The sequence below is a fragment of the Ovis canadensis genome, chromosome 20 (assembly GCF_042477335.2).
Source record: "Ovis canadensis isolate MfBH-ARS-UI-01 breed Bighorn chromosome 20, ARS-UI_OviCan_v2, whole genome shotgun sequence".
Taxonomy (NCBI): Eukaryota; Metazoa; Chordata; class Mammalia; order Artiodactyla; family Bovidae; genus Ovis; species Ovis canadensis.
The window spans coordinates 66,513,157-66,528,174 of NC_091264.1; the positions used below are offsets into that span (position 1 = coordinate 66,513,157).

At 44.9% G+C, this 15,018-nt stretch overlaps 1 protein-coding gene across 8 annotated transcripts in view; it reads left to right on the forward strand.

Annotated features, from left to right (window-relative positions):
- EXOC2 (exocyst complex component 2) overlaps positions 1-15,018 on the forward strand; it is a 123,903-nt gene that overhangs the window by 2,492 nt on the left and 106,393 nt on the right. The window contains exon 1 of one of the 8 annotated variants that reach the window (XM_069563875.1): positions 12,894-13,895. The exons of the other annotated variants lie outside the window; for them this stretch is intronic. The gene's annotated coding sequence lies outside the window, so the exon portion shown is untranslated. Of the gene's footprint in view, positions 1-12,893; positions 13,896-15,018 lie in introns of those variants that run through there. 8 annotated transcript variants of the gene reach the window in all.

Sequence of the window (15,018 nt, forward strand, 5' to 3'; positions counted from 1 at the left end):
ATACGCCTGACACATGTTAGAAATAAAAGCGATCTGGATTCAGAAGGGAACACTTTTGTCTACTCCATTAAATAGTCAAGAACTAAGCTGCGATAGTCAGTGTAAATACAGTAGGAATTCGGAGAGGGGAGAGGATGTTTCGGGGTTGAAAGAATTGGGAAGGCTTCATGGAAATCAGCGGAGAAGGCAGTGGCACCCCACTCCAGTACTCTCGCCTGGAAAATCCCATGGACGGAGGAGCCTGGTAGGCTGCAGTCCATGGGGTTTTAAGAGTCGGACACAACTGAGCGAATTCACTCTCACTTTTCACTTTCATGCATTGGAGAAGGAAATGGTAACCCACTCCAGTGTTCTTGCCTGGAGAATCCCAGGGATGGGAGAGTCTGGTGGGCTGCCGTCTATGGGGTCACGCAGAGTCGGACACGACTGAAGTGACTTAGCAGCAGCAGCAGCATGGAAATCAGACCCTAATGGGGGAGAATGTGGCCCTCTGGAGAGAAGGCACGTGTCTGGCTGGCTTACTAGGAACAGAGGCCCAGAGCTGAGAGGTGAGTGCATTTTAGATTATGGAATGCCTGGAGTTCAGGCAGAGGGAGTTTGGAACTGACTTAATAAGGCTGTTTGTGTGCTGTTGTTTTTTTCCTGGAAAATTGTACTGGGTTTGTTCAAAAGCTTCATTAACACCCTTTAACACTGTCGGTGGCATTTAAGACTGGGGTGGACTATACAGTTTGCATTAAGTTTCGGCTTTGGTGTTCGTGGTTCCTTCCTTGCTCTTTCCCACTTACAGCTTGGTGCCAGGATGGAAAGGACGGTGGATCGCGGGGCTCAGGAAGCCTGGATCTTTGTTAGAATGTAAGCTGCACAGTGTAGGTCCTCGGCCCAACCTAGGGTGTGCCTGCCGCAGGGTAGCTCTCAGGAGTCCTGCAGCCCTGAAGAGCTGACCCTCTGCCTCTTGCCCATGTCAAGGCTGGCTTCTGTGAATTGTTCAGGACCATACCCGCTTGTAAAGTGCTGTGATTAGGCAGGGGGGGTATGATGCTAGCTTCTGTTGCATTCTTGTTGCTCAGTTGCTCAGTTGTGTCCGACTCTTTGCGACCCCGTGGACTCCAACATGCCAGCCCTCCCTGTCCTTCACCATCTCTCAGAGTGTGCTCAAACTCATGTCCACTGAGTCGATGATACCATCCAACCATCTCATCCTCCGTCATTCCCTCCTCCTCCTCGCCTCAGTCTTTTCCAGCATCAGGGTCTTTTCCAATGAGTTGGCTCTTCGCATCAGGTGGCCAAATTACTGGAGTTTCAGCATCAGTCCTTCCAGTGAATATTCAGGGTTTATTTCCTTGAGGATTGACTGATTTGATCTCCTTGCTGTCCTCTAAAGAGTCTTCTCCAACTCCACACAGTTCAAAAGTGTCAGTTCTTCGGCACTAAGCCTTCTTCATGGTCCAATTCTCACATCCATATAGGACTACTGGAAAACCATAGCTTTGACTAAGTGGACTTCGTCCTGCAAAGTGATGTCTCTGCTTTTTAAAGCACTATCTAGGTTTTTCATAGTTTTTCTTCCAAGGATCAGACGTCTTTTAATTTCATGGGTGCGGTCACTGTCTGCAGTCATTTTGGAGTCCCTGAACGTGAAGTCTGTCACTATTGCCATTTTTTCCCCATCTCTTTGCCATGAAGTGAGGGGACCGGATGTTTATGTCGTGTCCTCAGCTGTAGCCTCTCTTCTAAAGTTTGTGCCTGCCCCCTTCTCTGTTTCAGTACCTGACTGGGAAAGATCACCTGATCCCTTGGTTTGTTCACATTTCCTGTCTGCTATTCAGATAAAAATTCTTCCATACTAAATAGTTTTAAAAAATTGATTTAATCCTTTAAAATTGATTTAAATCCTTTTAATCCTATTTTTATGCTTACATTTTCTGCTTTTTCTCCCCTAATGCCACTACTTGTTATTTTTTCTATGTATATTTACTCTGAAGTTATGTACAAAACCATTTACTGTCTTTTATTCTACCAGTAAGTCTTTTGAAAAATCAAAGATTGTTCCACAGGGAAATACGGAAAAAGTACAGAATTAAAATCTGTTGCAGAAACACTTCCCATTCGTGTTGTGTTTCATTCAAGGGAAAGAGGAAGGCAGGTTAAAGTAAACGGTGATATCGATCTAAAAGGATGTGCCCTTATCTAAGTATTTATTATAGATTATAGGAAAATGCATCTGTCTTTTTCGTAATGAAAGGCTTTTATAATGGTAATTTTCTCTTTTGACCTGTGATGGACAGGAGGTTAATTGATGTTAAATGGATGCTTTGTTAATCCTTCATCAGCTACTAAATTGGTTGGGGGAGTGCAGGTCAAGGCCACGCCGGGCCTGGCGGCTTGTTTTCTCAGGAAACCGCACTTCACGGCGGCTGCGCTCCGCCCCGCCCGTCCCCTCTCCCCTCCCTCCCTCCGGAGTGTCCCTGGTGGACGCCCGCTCCCCTCCGCCCGCCTGCTCTCCCCTCCCGTCCCTTCCCCTTCTTCCGTCTCCCCTCCCCCGCAATGACAGCTGGTGGACGTTGCGTGCGAGTTGAGCTGGCGCTGTGTGGTCCGAGTGTGTGGTCTCCCTCAGCCAAGAGGCTGCTAACAGGCTGGATGGGAGGGAGCCCGACTGTTTATGTTACTTCAGATGCCGGGACTGTGCCCAGAGTTCCTCCTAAGCCGGCTCCGCTGCAGCAGCGTCATCCTTCACAGCTGGGCTGCAGCCTCCTCCGGAGGCGTCTCCCCGTTTGATCCCCAGGCTCAGAAATCACGGCGCTGCTGAGTGCGGCGGGATTTTGCTTTCACTGTGTCAAAATTTGTGGCCTTGGGGAAGTTTCTTTTGAGATAGAGCTAGGCAGTTAAAGCAGAAGTTTTAAGATAAGTGACAAAGTTGATGCATTTTTAGAAATTGGGAAAGCCATTATGTAAAATTTGGTCAAATTAATCCAGCTCTGCTCATGTAAAGGAATCTGGGAGTTAAGTGACATTTTGTCATGTTTAACAGTTTCAGTAAAAGTGACCAATTTAAACTGACAGTTGATTCCTTGACCTTTTTTGAAAATCTGCATTGATTTTGGCATACCCGTTTACTGTAGTTATCTGTTAACAGTCATATTGACTTATTCGTAGTAATGATTCCACAAGTCAAGACTAGCAAGAAAAAGAGACAGCAGGCCCCATATGGGAGTGCGTGTGCTGAGCCTGTCGCCGTGGACCAAATGGAACTTTGTTTTCATGCAGCAGTCTACATTTAGGACACTGTCTTTTTCCCTGACTTGCTCATTGTGAACAATCGAGCAGTAGTTTCTCGGTTGCATTCCTCGGTCATTCCTGAACAGTCTCGCAGAGAAGGCTGAGCGTCTCGAGGTTTAAGTGAGCACACGTAGACCGTCGATGGTGTTGGGTTTCCACTTCCGGCCGCTTCCTCTTCCCGGTGGTCTTGCTGGGATGGGGTCAGTGCCGCCAGTGCCTGTCAGGAGAGGAGGCTGGGCCACTGGCGCTCGCCAGAGGAGCTCACATAGGCGGCTGGTTGGTCTGCTTTTCCTGCTGACGCTGACCCTGAACTTCGGTGAATGATCTGAGAGGGAAAGCCTCCCTCCTGTCCCTTGCTCGCTTTCCATTCTGCCCTTGGAAATGAAAGGCACTCAGTCGTGTCCGACTCTTTGTGACCCATGGACTATACTGTCCATGGGATTCTCTTGGCCAGAATACTGGAGCAGGTCTCTAGGGGATCTTTCCAACCCAGGGGTCGAACCCAAGTCTCCTGTATTGCAGGCAGATTCTTTACCATCTGAGCCACAATCAGAAGATTTTAGAAGTTAGCCATGTCAGAAGTTTTTTTTTTTTTTTTTTAAGTGCTGCAATGCTGTATTTCCTCTTTGTGTCCTTTTTTGAGGGGTTCTGTGTTCGTGGTGATAGTGATAACCTAATGCTCCCAGGAGTTCTTAAGCACAGTTAGCGTATCCCTTTACAGAGTCACGCTGAAGTGTTTATGGGTGAGACGGTGTACCTGGGATTTGCTTTAAAGTGCTCACTGAAAACAGCATAAACGTATGTTGAGGAGATGTGGTTGAAAACGGACAAAATGGGAATGTGGAGGTTCCTTATGCTGGGCTCTGTTCTTTTACGTATGTTTAAAATTTCCATAATAAAAACTTAATCACACGGAGAGTGGAATAGCGTGGCCCTGAGCCTGGCTTTGGATGGATCTCAGCTCTGCTGCTCTCTCCTGTGACTGGACAAGCTGATCTCTGAGGTCTCACCATTACTAATCAAACTCTCAGCATGTTAGAATGCTGAACTTTTTCTGTACATTCTAAAGTCAATATATATATATATATAAACTATATAGTAACATTTATCTGTATAGATTATCTAATTTTTTTTAAAAAGGAATTATATTTTTTTATTTGCAAGAGTTGAAAGTGCTCATATAAATTACTAGCTCAGAGCTTGAATTTCCGTTCGATTGATTGCAGGAAACAAGAGTCAGTCACTTCATGCCAGCTTTGGGGCCCTTTTCTAGGACTTTCTAGGCCCTCTTTGAGGAAGCTGATACTCTTCAAACACAGCTGGCTGAGGTGGCCGGCCTGCTTCCTGCATCTGGACCGGCAGGTTGGCTCTGGCCCCAGGGGCCAGGAGGGGCCGTGGTGCTTGCCCAGCATCACTCCTGGGGGTCCCAGGCCTCCAAGGTCAGGACCAGGCTTACCTGTTCCTGGAGGCTCTCTGGGGTTTCCCTAGTAACTCAAGGCTGTCTGTGCGGAGCTGCTGCCAGCTGGGCAGGTCTTGCTCTTTCTTCACAACAGGGTCTCACCCGGGAAGGGCGGCTGCTGTGCAGGCTGCAGCTTCTCGGAACATACGGTCAGGAAGCCGCCCCGTGGGAGCTTTGTGCACTGTGTCACGTGTGTGTGCGCGCGCACCTACATCCGTGTGTGTGCGCGCGCACCTACATCCGTGTGTGTGCGCGCGCACCTACATCCGTGTGTGTGCGCGCGCACCTACATCCGTGTGTGTGCGCGCGCACCTACATCCGTGTGTGTGCGCGCACCTACATCCGTGTGTGTGTGCGCGCACCTACATCCGTGTGTGTGTGTGTGTGTAGGTGTTTTTGGTTGTTTAGTCGCTAAGTTTATGTATTTAGTTGCTAAATACATGTATTATAAAAGTTACAATATATAAGTACGTGTAATATGTATATATAAAAATATATAATTTAAAATTTATAGAAAAAGTTTCTGGCACTAAGTATTCTGAAATGACAAATATTTAGCTAAATATGTGTGTGTGTGTGTGCGCACGCGTATGCCTACCTATGTCTTTTTTTAACCACTTTTAGTGTTCTCTTGGCCTTGCATTCTTTTCAGAACATTTAGAGTATCACCCTGTCAGCTAATTAGTGGCATCACTTTGAGGCCAATCACTTGAGTTCAGTTCAGCCGCTCAGTCTTATCTGACTCTGCGACCCCATGGCCTGCAGCACGCTAGGCCTCCCTGTCCATCACCCACTCCTGGAGTTTACTCAGACTCATGTCCATTGAGTCAGTGATGCCATCCAACCATCTCATCCTCTGTCATCCCCTTCTCCTCCTGCCTTCAGTCTTTCCCAGCATCAAGGTCTTTTCCAATGAGTCAGTTCTTCACATCAGGTGGCCAAAGTATTGGAGTTTCAGCTTCAGCATCAGTCTTTCCAATGAATATTCAGGACTGATTTCAGGATGGACTGGTTGGATCTCCTTGCTGTCCAAGGGACTCTTAGGAGTCTTCTCCAGCACCACAGTTCAAAAGCCTCAGTTCTTCAGCGCTCAGCTTTCTGTATAGTCCAACTCTCACATCTGTACATGACTGCTGGAAAAACCATAGCTTTGACTAGACGGACCTTTGTTGGCAAAGTTGGACCAATCACTTAGCTTAAAGAAAAGGAGTTAGAGTGCAGACATTATGAGCTATTTCTGTAGCTTTCCACACTAGAAGTGAAAAGCCACTTAAGCATCCTGTGTTGTGTGTGTGCTCCGTCATGTCTGACTCTCTGCAATCCATGGACTATGGCCCGCCAGGCTCCTCTGTCCATGGGATTTTCCAGGCAGGAATACTGGAATGGCTTGCCATTTCCTTCTCCAGGGGATCTTCCCAGCGTAGGGACTGAACCCACATCTCTTAGTCTTCTGCAGTGGCCGGCCGATTCTTTACCACTGGCAACAAGTGGGAAGCCCTGAAGCACCCTACAGGTTTAGATTTCTAATAAAGTAAATATTAATTGCTATCACTTACATAAACCAAAGGTCCTTTGGGGGAGGTCCCCCTCTCTTTTTTAAAAAGAGTTTAAGGGGCTTTGCGACCAGAACAGTGAGAAAACCACTGTGGATTGCCTCCAGCTACTGTTGGCCCTTTTCTCGCTGTGACCTTATAAGAAACCACTGTCAGAAGCCACTTTAAAGGATTGTTGTTGTTATTTTCTTATTTAGCATACAGTTTAGGGGACAGGGTGGAGGGGTGGAGGGATGAACATGGGCGGCAGGGTCTAGGTAGCAGGCGGGTGAGTCTCCTGTGCATGAATGCCTCTCTGTGGAACGTCGTGAAACAATAGTGACTGAGACTCTTCCAGTATTAAAGAATCCGTAGAACCAGGAAGCTTGGAGAAGGCCAGGCAGGATCAGTGCTAGAAAGTGTGCATCTGATCATGTTACATTCAAGCCACAGAGAATCACAAAGCGGACATCTTGAAGTGAGCCAGAGGGAAAGCATCCTTACCTGTGGGGGTCAAGAGTGAGAATTATATTGGATTAGAACAAATTAAGTAAGTGTTCAGTCCAGACAGATAGAAAGGCAAAGTAAAATACAAGGAAGAGGAATTAACACATGCTGAAGTTGTCAGAAATGAATTAGTAATGTTGCTTCTGAAAAAGAAGATAGAATGTATAGCTTACATCAGGACTGTGATAAAAGGTCATTAAAACAAAGTGTTGATGAGTCTAGCCATGAAGAGATGTTATAGATGCTCAAGGCAATGGAAGACATAATAAAATCATGGTTCTGGGAGAAGTAGTGTGAAATTCAACTTGAAAATCAGAACAAAATAACTGCCTTTCTGAAAAAAACACTAAAATTGTCTTAAGATTTATAACCTGTAGACCCAGGATCATTAAGATTTATAAACTACAGACCCAGGATCAAGCTTAGGGTTAGGCTTCCCTGGTGGCTCAGCTGGTTCAGAATCCGCCGGCAGTGCAGGAGACCTGGGTTCGATCCCTGGGTTGGGAAGATCCCTGGAGAAGGGAACGGCTCCCCACTCCAGGATTCCGGCCTGGAGAATTCCGTGGACTGTGTAGTCCACGGGGTTGCAAAGAGTCGGACACAAATGAGCGACTTTCACCTTCATGATCATGAAGGAAATAATCATACCCAAATAATACCCAATCACACCCAATAATTATACTCAGTGTGCTACTAGAATGAGATGGTTTTATAGGCCAGTAACAGAAACCTACAAGGAATAGAAAATTCCTATGCTGTGTATAAAACGACAAATATGAAAAACTTCAGATTCTTTCTGTAAGCCAGCATAGCACTCTGGACAGAGTGAGTTCTCAGTGACACTTGTAAACTGCTGCATGCTTCTGGATACTACCGCAGACAGTGGAATAAAAGAGAAGGGAGTTGCTGACTAATGGTGAATGAGATTGGAGATGCAGGGCTCCTAAATTAGCAAATTAAATCCAGGAATGCCTGAAGGACTAGCAAAACTGAGCCAAGTACGCTTACTCTTAGGACAGAGATAATCCATCGATAGGGAGATTATCTCAGTTCCTTGTATTAATGAGTAAAAGATGATAATGATGCTGGAAAAATATTTGATAAAATCGGTTTCTACTTTAAAAAAGTAACTTTCAGTAAATGAGAATAAAGATTTTCTGCAGTATAACCACATGATAGTAGTAGCAGACGTCTTAGTGGTAAAATGCTAGAGCATGTATTCCTAACAGGCGCAGTGACGGAGAATTAGCTCTTGAAGGGACCAGAAATTCTCAAACCTTGGTGTATAATGTGCAGATAGACATAGACACGTGATGCAGGTTTCGCAGTATGTTTGTGAGGTGAAAACTTCTTGGGGGTGACTCGGGAAAAGACCTAAGTAGAAAGGCTTCTCCTGGGGCGATGCAGTAAGACGGACGGAGGAGCGTGGCTCTTGAGGGCTGCCTGCTGTGGTCGGCCTGCTTGTGAATGCCGTGGTTGGCACCGTTTGGGACATCCCAGCAAACGCAGTAAAGCAGTTGAAACAAACGATGCAAGTGCTGATGATTAAGGGCCAGAGTTGTTACCGTATTTGAAGGCAATAAGATTTCCTGCAGAGACAACATGAAAGATCTTTTGGGAAATGATTTCAATTGAGAGAGACTCAATAAGTTGGTTTCAGATTAATTACATGAACTTTTCCTGTGAACAGAGCTGAATAGTTTCTTGATAGTCATTAAAAAAAATGAGTATGTGGGAAGATTCAACATTGTAGACATTCTAACTGTTCTGAAATTACCCAGAAATGCTGTGCAGTTGATACATTTGTTCATTTAACAAGTGTGTCTTAAGTATTCCTTGTATGACACTCTGTTCTGCATTCTGGACGTACAGCAGTATATGGGGCAGACAAAACCCCTTCTGTGCTGGAACTTGAGTCAGTAGACACAGACGAAAAAATAATGAAGTGTTTCAGGGTGGTGATACTTGCCATCCGAATCCTGGTAGGATTAGTTTTATAATGAAATAAAATAGTTTAGAGTTCATCTGGACCAGTGTCTGTGTGCTGTGGCCAAGATAACTTGTTAAAGGTTAATCGTACTATCAGACAATTGATTATAATGTAGAATTATGTCATCGGTGCAAATTAGGTCAGCAGGGTGAAAGACGTCCAGAAACAGACTCAAAATGAGAACTTTCGTCAGTGGTGAAAGTGGCATTTCAGATCAGTGGAGGAAACTGGGTCATCTGGTGAGATGCTGTTGTGGTCAGCCAGCTAGTCTCAATACTCCAGAATGGATTCCAAATGAGTTAAATAATCTTAAAGGTAAAACAGCATTAAAATACCAGGACTTGACTTTGAACGCGTGACTATGGGCTTGCTGTTAAAAGACTTAAGGATTTCTGGAGGGCCAAGAGCACTGTTGTTGTTTAGTTGCCAAGTCGTACCTGACTCTCTTTCGACCTCATGGACTGTTGGTAGCTCCCCTGTCCATGGGATTTCCCAAGCAGGAATACTGGAGTGCGTTGCCATTTCCTTCTCCAGGGGATCTTCCTGACCTAGGGATTGGTCGAACCTGCGTCTCCTGCTTGGCAGGTGGACCCTTTATCACTGCACCACCTGGAAGCCCTCAGGAGCAGCATGAACAATGTGGAAAACCGGTGATAACCGGGAAGATTGGACAGTGTAGACAGAGAGTGAGCATTCTCACTAGAGGTTCTATAATTAAGGGACTTAACCCTAATAAAAAGGTGCAAAGGTGACGAAGATGGGGTGGCGCACAGTGGAAGCTGAAGCTCTCGGTTGCGCTTTGCCTGTCAGATAGCTGCAGGTGAGACGGGTTGCTGACGCCCGCCACTGCTGGTGGGAGGGTGTGCTGATAGTGTGCAGGGCAGCTTGGTACTCATGTCACACCCTTCGGCAGCAATCCCTCTTCGAATGTTTTGAAAGGAACTGTTAATAGCTGGGTAAATGTGCAAAAACCTTTTGTGGTCAAGTGTTCATTGTTATGGTCCAATAACAAAAAATCGGAAGCCATCTAAATGCCACTTTGATGATGTATCCATACAGTGGAATACTGAGGAGCCTGAAACTAGTGTAGATTTGTATTTGCAGACATGGGTGGAGACCGGGCCCAGTGGGCTCACTGGTGGGTAGAGCAGGTTCCTGAGTATCTTCTGCAGGGTCCTGGGGGCCCTTGAGCTGATGCCTGCCCACTGGTGGGTGGGGCCCGTGGCTGACAGGGCTGGGTGCAGACTCCAGGGCACCCCAAAGCTGGTGTTGGCTCACGGTGGGCAGAGCTGGGGCCCAGCGCCGCTTATTCACACAGGGATTCAAAGAAACAGTGAAGTTGATGTGCACCAAGATGTTTTATGGGTAATTTATGCAAACCAAATTCCCTTGTTTTCCCCATGGTATTCCGTATTCTATTTAGAAAATAATTTTTATTGCTTTATTAGTTTAAGAGGAAGAAGAGATCATAAAAGGCTAGTACAGTGAGTTAAAATCTTGTGAAGAGGGGAGGTTCATGTTCTTTGAATGTTCGTTTGTTAATAACTTAGGCAATAAGCACTAACTTGGCAGCCTTTATTTTTGCATACTCAGTAAATTCCCACAACTCTATTTCCATCAGTAATGAATAATTTCCTACTAGATTTGGTGATAAAATACTTTGTTAATGTGTTTTATTTGCTGATTTCTGAATTCCGATCCTGGTGTTTTGAAAAGAACACAGGAACGCAAGACCTAGGCCAGTCCCGTGAAGTCTGGCTGCTCCAGGCTGCTTCCGGTTTGAGTGGATTCTGATTCTCTGCAGGTTATAGTATAGGACAGTTAAACTTGTTTTCAAAAGTAGTGTCTTAAAATTAATGCATAACCATTTCAGAGTTAAAGTTTAAGCTTTGTGAAGCTGTTTACTTTCTGATTCCTGAGTTAAACTCAAGTGCTTGGTGAATATTTTCAAAGCTGTTTGTGAAGATTGTTTTAAAAACTACTTTTAATGCTTTAAAATTCCTTGACCTTGTGGGCATTTTTATAGACCTTAAATGAAAGATAAAAAAATACAAAACAGATCTTTAACACAGAAAATTATACGATCTGTATTTTTTTTTTATTGTGCCATCACACAGAAATGACATATCATGCTTGTTTCTGGTACCTTTTCCACATTTTCCTTTGGTTTATTAATTAGATGAGACTTTCTGCGCTGTAGTTAAATTCCCTCTTTCTACGTAAATGACCCATCCCATCCCCCCTCCTTCCCTCCCTCTGTCTGTTCATCTCATTCTCTGTTTCTTCTTTAATGAAACTGGGGAAATGAGAAGCCTGTGGCTCGTTTCTGAGCAAGTAGCTGTGCGCTTCAGTCTGTGGCGACTGTGGCTGTGCTTTGTTGCTGTTGTTCAGTTGCTGAGTTGTGTCCTCTTCTTTTGCGACCCCATGGACTGTGGCCTGCAGGCTCCTCTGTCCCTCGAATTCTCCAGGCAAGGACACTGGAGTGAATTGTTAGGCCTTTCTCCAGGGAATCTCCCCAACCCAGGGACTGTGCCTGCGCCTCACGCCTCTCATGACTGCTGCGGTAGCAGGTGGGTTCTTTACTGTCTGAGCCACCAGGGAAGCCCATTACAGTGCCTTACTTCTAATAATTTATTTCTAGAAGTATCTGTAAAAGCTTTGCAGCCTAGACATAAAGTTATATTGCAAAGATAACTTTGGAGTCTTTGCAATATAACTTTCAGAAATGAAGGGAATAATTAGGCTATCAAATACCCTAACATTGAAATATAAGATCTTAAAAATTCAGATTCTTCTGATATACAGAAATTTTTATAATAAGTACAAGAATTTTTAAATGAATAACAACATGCTTTTATAGCTTAATTGTTAAAAGCTAGGAAGGACAGTTTCTATAGTCCTACATTAGTAATTGAATTTAAAACCTTTGTCCTAATTAGTAAGACTTTCATAGAATCAAGAGCTAAAAAGTGAGCTTAAGAGTAATCTCATCCAACCGCCTCATATGCAGACGAGAAAACTGTTTGATAGCACATGGAAGAAACCAGGGGCTCGCAGCTGTCGGTGCCAGAGCCCAGCCCAGAGCCCAGAGCCCAGATCTCCACACTGTTAATAGATGTTCAGTTTTTGAGGCTGTTCTATCAGAGCTTCATTCAGAGACCTACAGCTTGGAATATTTTTGGTTTATTAAAATATGTCTAGATTACCATGTGATCTGTTACCTAAAAAGATACAATTTAAGCGACTGTCTAAACCCTTTTTGAAGATGCCCTTATTGTCCTAGGATGATGGCCTTTTTTCTTATAGGTAGGAAGGAATTTATTTACCACAAAATGATAACTGTGTGGTAAACCAGAACCTCACATTAAAAAAAAAAAAAAGGCATCAAGTTTAGAATTTATTTCAGCTTCTTCCAGTTCTTTATGTTAGAGAAACAGCGCTGAGAAGCAAGAGAACACTTAGGTTCTAACTTTCAGTTTATCTACAGAATAAGTCACTGACAGAATGTAGTGTTATAGTGCTTCCTTATATCCAGAAATGTGTCAGTGTAGTGTTTATTGTTCTACTAAATATAATTCGCTAAAAACTAGACCAGCAATTCATAAGATACAGTGACTTTTTAATTCCATTACTGAAAAAAAAAATCACTCTTAAGTGTATGTTTTTTTCAGGGTAAACATACCAACACCGTACCAACATAAAAAGAGATGAGAGAATTGTCTGTCTAATCCCCGTAAGGGTCCTCCTAGTCCTGTTTATCCCCATTCAGGTTCAGGTAGTTGAAAACTTCTTGGTAAATTAACATGAGTCTGGAGACATGTCAGAATTATTGCTGTTTAAAATTTTCAAAAATTTTAAGTTGAATATAATTGACTTGGGCTACCCTGGTGGCTCAGTGGTAAAGAACCTGCCTGCCGATGCAGGAGACACAGGTTGGGAAGATCCCCTGGAGAAGGAAATGGCAGACCACTCCAGTATTCTTTCCTGGGAAATCCCAGGCAAGAATAGAGGCGCCTGGCAGGCTGCAGTCCATGGGGTCACAAAAGAGTCAGACATGAGTCAGCAACTAAACAGCAGCAAATAATTGACTTACACTGTTGCATTAGTTGCCTCCTGAGAAACCTGCACGCAGGTCAGGAAGCAGCAGTTAGAACTGGACATGGAACAATAGACCGGTTCCAAATAGGGAAAGGGGTATGTCAAGGCTGTACATTATCACTCTGCTTATTTAATTTACATGCAGACTACATCATGCAAAACTCTGGGCTAGGTGAAGCACAAGCTGGAATCAAGATTGCCGGGAGAAATATCAGTGACATCAGACATGCAGATGAGACCACCGCGATGGCAGAAAGCGAAGAACTAAAGAGCCTCTTGATGAAAGTGAAAGAGGAGAGTGAAAAGGTGACTTAAAGCTCAACATTCAGAAAACGAAGATCATGGCATCCGGTCCCAACACTTCATGGGAAATCAATGTGGAAACAGTGAGAAACTTTATTTTTTGGCTCCAAAATCACTGCAGATGGTGACTGTAGCCATGAAATTAAAAGGCGCTTGCTCCTTGGAAGAAAAGTTATGACCAACCTAGACAGCGTATTAAAAGGCAGAGACATTACTTTGCCAACGAAGGTCCGTCTAGTCAAAGCTATGATTTTTCCAGTAGTAATGTATGGATGTGAGTTGGACTATAAAGAAAGCTGAGTACCAAAGAATTGATGCTTTTGAACTGTGGTGTTGGAGAAGACTCTTGAGAGTCCCTTGGACTGCAAGGAGATCCAACCAGTCCATCCTAAAGGAAATCAGTCTTGAATATTCATTGGAAGGACTGATGCTGAAGCTGAAACTAATACTTTGGCCACCTGATGTGAAGAACTCATTCATTTGAAAAGACCCTGATGCTGGGCAAGATTGAAGGTGGGAGGAGAGGGGACGACAGAGGATGAGATGGTTGGATGGCGTCACTGACTCGACGGACATGAGTCTGAGTAAACTCCAGGAGTTGGTGAAGGACACGGAGGCCTGACGTGCTGCAGGCCATGGGGTCGCAGAGAGTCGGACACGACTGGGCGGGTTGTATTGGTGCCAGGTGCACAGTGTGGTGGCTCGGTATTTATAGATGGTGCCGCAGGTAACATTATTATAACGCAGTTCTGCATTTCCTGTCTGTACTTTGCACCCTTTGATTTATACGTGGTGGTTCGCTCTTCCCCATCCCCGTAAGACTCATCCCATTCCCCCCTCACCACTGGCGACCGCCGGTTTGGTGTCCGTATCTGTGAGTCTGTTTCTGTTTTGTGGTTTTCATTCGTTTGCTTTCTTTGTTAAATCCTATTTATAAGTCAGGGCTTCCCAAGTGGCAAGACTGGTACGGAGTGTGTGTGCCAGTGCAGAAGGCATAAGAGATGGGGGTTCGATTCCTGGGTTGGGAAGATGCCCTTGGAAAGGGCATGGCAGCCCACGCCAGTGTTCTTGCCTGGAGAACCCTATGGGCAGAGGAGCCTGGTGGGCTACAGTCCATGGGGTCGTCAAGAGTCGGACACGACTGAAGTACCTTAGCACACACATACAAGTGAAAAGATACAGTGCTTGTCTTTGTTTGTGTGGCTTTTTCCTCTAAGCATGATATCCTGTGGGTCCGTCCATGTTGTTGCAAATGGCAGACTTTATTCTGTGTAATAGCTGAGCAGTGTTCCCGTGTGTGCGAATGTGTGTGTCTGTGTGTGTACCTGTGTGTGTATCTACACACACCCACACACCCCGCATCTGTATATCTGTTCTTCTGTTGATGGGCACTTGGACTGTTTCCGCATCTTGGCTGTTGTAAATAAAGCTGCCATAAACTTCGGCAGGGGGCGTGAACCTTTCTGAATTATTGCTTTTGTTTACTTCAGATACAGACCCAGGGTGGACCCTCTGAATCGTATGATAGGTATTGTTAGTTTCTTTCGAGGAGCCTCTGTGCTGTTTTCCGCGGTGGCAGCAGCAGCTCGCATCCCCACCAACCCGGCCTGGCCGGTGCTCATCTCTCCTCTGCCTGTGAATGGCCACTTTGACTGATGGGAGGTGACCCTTGTTGTGGCTTTGATCGGCACTTCGGTTGGTGGCGTCGAGCATCTTTGCGCGCGCCTCTTCACATCTGCGTGTCTTCTTTGGGAAAGTGCCTGTTTGGTCCCTCTCCCCAGCCTTTATTCAGGTTGTTTGTTTGATACTGAGCTATGTGAATATATTTTGTATAGTAACCCGTATTAGAC